Source organism: Neofelis nebulosa, chromosome 10 (genome assembly GCF_028018385.1).
Source record: "Neofelis nebulosa isolate mNeoNeb1 chromosome 10, mNeoNeb1.pri, whole genome shotgun sequence".
NCBI lineage: Eukaryota > Metazoa > Chordata > Mammalia > Carnivora > Felidae > Neofelis > Neofelis nebulosa.
Window position 1 is genome coordinate 20,867,319 of NC_080791.1, and position 5,056 is coordinate 20,872,374.

Consider the following 5,056-nt stretch of genomic DNA (forward strand, 5'->3'; position numbering starts at 1 on the left):
GCTCACCATAGAAGTACAGAATCTATTCTGAAAGAATTTTGGAGAAAATTTGGAGAGATTTCCTAGATGCTTTCTTGATTACCAACCTTTATTAGCACCACAGTAGCCAAGGGGAAAGTGCAAAATTACTGGCATGGCCTCTAGAACAAGGAATTTTATTTTTTTATTAAATTATTTTCTTTAACATCTATTCGTTTTTGAGACAGAAACGGAGCGTGAGTGGGGGAGGGGCAGAGAGAATCTGAAGCAGGCTCCAGGCTCCGAGCTGTCAGCACAGAGCCCGACGCAGGGCTCGAACCCACCAACCGTGGTATCATGATCTGAGCCGAAGTCGGATGCTCAACCGACTGAGCCACCCAGGCGCCCCTAGAACAAGGAATTTTATAATACGTGTTTACTCATCTCCTTCCTTAGCCTCCTCTCTCTGTGCTCCATCCCACAAATGTGTGCTGTCCCCACATATTCTTTCCTATTTCTTTATACATCAGTCCCTTTCCTCTAGAATGACCTTGTTCTTCTGATGCCTGAAAAATTTCCACTAATCTTTCAAGATCCCATTCATTGGTGATCCACTGAGTAAAGCCTTTTCTCAATTTCTCCCAAATGGTCACACGTTCCTTGTAGCTTCCACAGTCCTTCGTGTGTCTATAGGCTGCAATTTACCCTTCTGAGTACCTGATTTCTGCCATTAGACTGCGAGCTCCAAATGAACTCAGTCTCATTTGTTTTTCATCCCATGTTTGTGGCATATCTAGCACTGGAAGACTCTTAAATCTTTTTTTTTTTTTAATGAAATTTATTGTCAAATTGCTTTCCATACAACACCCAGTGCTCCTCCCAACAGGTGCCCTCCTCAATGCTTAAATCTTATTGAATAAATGCATTGCCTTCTGTCTGGATGCTCCTGTTAGCTCGGCACTGAATCCAGGATAATATCAGTTAGGTGTTAAATCTAGCTCCTGAAATCATAAGAATTCCATTACTGAGACTGTCACTACTTATGAGTTACAGTGTTTTGAACAAATCTTTTAATATTCTTAGTTTCAGTTTCTCCTTTAGGGAGAGAGGGAGAGAGAGAGAGAGAGAGAGAAAGAGAAAGAGAAAGAGAGAGAGATTGAGAGCTGGCTTAGATTCCCATCCCAAACGAGGAATTACAATCTCTCCTGCATCCATATCAACTCACCTTTCAAATTTAGTTTTTAAATTTGGTTCTTACACGGAGAAGATCAACTTTCCTGCTAGCTTCAATCCTCTTTTGCACTCTACTTTTTTTTATTGTCTCCCTGCTTCCCTGCCATCTCTATCCTCTTTCATTTTTATAGTTTCTTGTTCTCTCTACACAGAAATAATTTCTCCCCCGGGAAAACAAAAAAAATGCCCGCCTTTACCTATTAGAAACGAAAACTGCCGCCGTTACGTGGTGTAGACTATTTAGTCAGGATCACATGATATTATCAATATATGATACTTTCATCTATGTGATGGGGAAAAAAAGTAATCTCCATAAGCGGTCTTGGGGAAAAGGACATTAGAACCCATATACTAGCTTTCTCTGGCCATTTCAAACCCTGTATGAGCTGAACTAGGCTTAAGGTAGACCCTGAAGCTCATCTGGGTCAGAAAACTCTGAGAGGTGAACTGGTCTTTGGTGAGTCGCGTATGAAGGTCCTTCCCTCCCCACCATGTACGTGTAAAGCACATGCCGTTAGGAGATCTTGGCTGTCTTCTGTTTTCCCAAAACCTCTCACATACTTTTAATAAATATGTATGTCAGAAGAATTTCCATTACTACACCTCTGCCTCCCTTCTGGAGTCTTCTCTTCTGAAGGCCACCACCTGGCTGTGAATCTGCTATGAGGTCATGGTCTGTCGCTTGCTTCAGCTTCTTGCTCTTTGCTGTTTCCTGTGGAAGCACCTTTTTGAGCTGGACAGATTCCCTGGGCTCCTCTGACATGCCCCTACTTGGTTTTGTCACTGTGTTTTTTTTTTTTCCGTGCAGTTCTCTGGGCTCATCCCTCCTCTGCGTAGCCTTTTTGAAAGTGTTGGCAGCGATGTCCCCGGGCTTTGATCTCTGGAGTCTCAACTTTCTGTCAAGCAGCTTCTTCCTTCCTTCCTGTAGTCCCCATGGGGTAGGGGTTGGGCTGACATCACTTCTGCCTCACTCTTCAGGGGCAATTAACTTGCATGAAAACAAGTTGCAGTGGGCTTTGTTAACAGCAAAATGTTTGCAAAGTCTATTCCAGGAAGTTGACCTAGTTGCTAGTAGTTTCTGGGTAGCTTGGGATTCTGCTACGAGCACACACTTGATTAGGAGTCAGGAAGGATCACTCCTTCTATGTCTCACTTGTAAATTGGAGATAATGTTGCCTTATCTGTTTATCCCATAAAGATGTGGGGATGGAATCTGAAAGAACTTTAAAGCCAAAGATGCTACATGAATGCCATATGTTAATTACTTACAAGTGCCCTTTGAATTTCACTCAGATTGAAAAAGTACATCTCTAGGAGAGGCAACACTGTTTCAGGCAGAAATGTCTTGATCACCCAATATGCAAATAAGCTAGATGGAGTATAAAATTTTGGCAATCCTTTAAAAGTCAACCACACTTAGATTAGACCAGGAAGGACTTTTAGAGAAATGATCTAGAGCACACCCCCGTATACACTTAAAAAAAACTGAATTCTAAAGAGAATAAGGACTCTTTCCAAGGTGAGATTGTGCTGTGTAGGTAGTAGATAAAAATCCCCTACAAGTCTAGGTAGATCTATGACAAAGAATCCCCCATGTATGAGAATAGAGGAGCTTTAGTTCTGGAATACTGCTGGGCAAACTATAGATCAATAAATATCTGTTGTAAAAGTTTTTTTTTTTTTTTTTTAGTATGTTTTAATTATTTACTTTGAACCATTGTTGGTGTGCAAATTTTAAGTAATGTGTTGTGAGACACCACTTTGCACTTGGTCTATTTTTTGCACGAGCCATTCTCCATTTTAAAAATTACATAAACCCAGGGGCGCCTGGGTGGCTCAGTCGGTTGGGCGTCTGACTTCAGCTCAGGTCATGATCTCACGGTTCATGGGTTCGAGACCCGCCTTGGGCTCTGTGCTGACAGCTCAGAGCCTGAAGCCTGCTTCGGATTCTGTGTCTCCCTCTCTCTCTGTTCCTCCCCCACTCATGCTCTGTCTCTCCCTTAAAAAATAAATAAACATTAAAAAAAATTTTAAAAATTACATAAAATCAGTATCAGGTATTTCAGCTTGTACTTATCAGTACCTTTTCCTATTATAAGGATACGATTTCCTAGTTTTCCTATACTTCTTCATGATACAGATTTTAAGTCATATTTGGGGTTCTGCTAAGGGAGAATTCTACATATAGAGAGAAGGTGGAAGGAATTTAGGAATCCAAACACTTCTTCGTCCCCCTGTCAAAGGGAACTTTTTAAGTTCTGTGATATTCCTGATAGGAATAAATAGTTACATAGAATAATACGAAGCAAAAGAATACTTGATTGCAAATTGGGGCTTTGGTTCTAAATTCTGGTGTGGATCCTTGGCCTTGGAATGTCAGGAAAGATATTTTATGTATATTAGGGAGCCTACGTGGTGGTTTTCGCACTCCACAACTCCTTTTCTTCACAACTGATTTTCTTTATGGATGGGGTCATAGAAGATCTCTGCAGGGGAGGGGGGGGGTGGTGGTAAATTCTAATATAAGTAACAACTTATGGGGAGGGTCTAAGAAGTTGGAATCTGCATATTTTCTTTGTTTTAATAATTGGTTTAAAGTTTATTTTTATTTATTTGGAGAAAGAGATAGAAAGCGAGCAGGGGAGGGGCAGAGAGAGAGGGAGACAGAATCCCAAGTAGGCTCCACACCATCAGCGCACATCCTGATGTGGGGCTTGAACTCAGGAACCATGAGGTCATGACCCGAGCCGAAATTAAGAGTTGGACGCTTAACCCACTGAGCCACCCAGGCGCCTCTCTCCTGAAACTTCTGTGATTCCTTTCCTTGATTTTCTTTTGTAAGCTTACCAAATATGTGTTCATTCCTATTTTGAACTTTGTATCAGTGGAATCATCCAGCAGTATTCTTACCTAAAAATGATGCTTTTGAGACTCACTGATTTTCATGACTTGTTTTATCTGCCTTTTTTTTCTTACTTCTGTGGTATTTCTTTTATGAACAAAGCACATTTTTCTTCTCCCTCTCCACTCACAATCTTCTCTTTCCAAACAGCACTTGAGTTGCGAATATTTTTTTTTTCTACACGTAAGCAGAGCTGGATATGTGATAGGAAACACATATGTACAAATCTATGTAGGTCCCTGGAGAGGCACTTCTGGGCCACACAGTATACAGATTTGTAACTGTATTGAAAATCTAGCATTCATACCAATATTCACGTTAACTAGGAGAGTAAGAGGGCTCTTGCGGTCCACATTCTTGCTAGTACTTGGTATATACACAGTTGTCACATTTAAAAAAAAATCCTTATTTAATTTTGAGAGGGGGGAAGGGTCGGGGGAGGGGACAGGGGGTCTGAAGCAGGCTCTGTGCTGACAGCGGTGAGCCGGATGTGGGACTCGAACTCATGAACCGTGAGATCATGACCTGAGCAGAAGCCAGAGGCTTAACTGACTGATCCACCCAGGTGCCCCACCGTTGACACATGTTAAAATCTAATCTTGAAAGTATGAAATTATATGTTATCGTAGCTTTAACATGCATTTCCCTGATTACTAAGGAGGTTGAGCATGCTTTCCTTGTTTTTTTTTCAACCTTTCTAATTTTCCATTTTTCTGGAAAGCCTATGTGCCTTTTGTCTATTATATTTATTTGTATTTATTTTTACTTCTTGCTGTATATATTTTTCTGTATTACAACTACTTATATTTTTTATTTTCTCTTTAGTTTATGTGTAGTATTTTCTCTTAAGATGTAATTTACCCCTTCTCTGTCTTTAGGATGTTTTCGATAATTCAACCATAACAAAATTAAGAATTTTTACTTCGTTCTTGTTGTGTCTTTTTTTAAGTGTTTATCTAAATT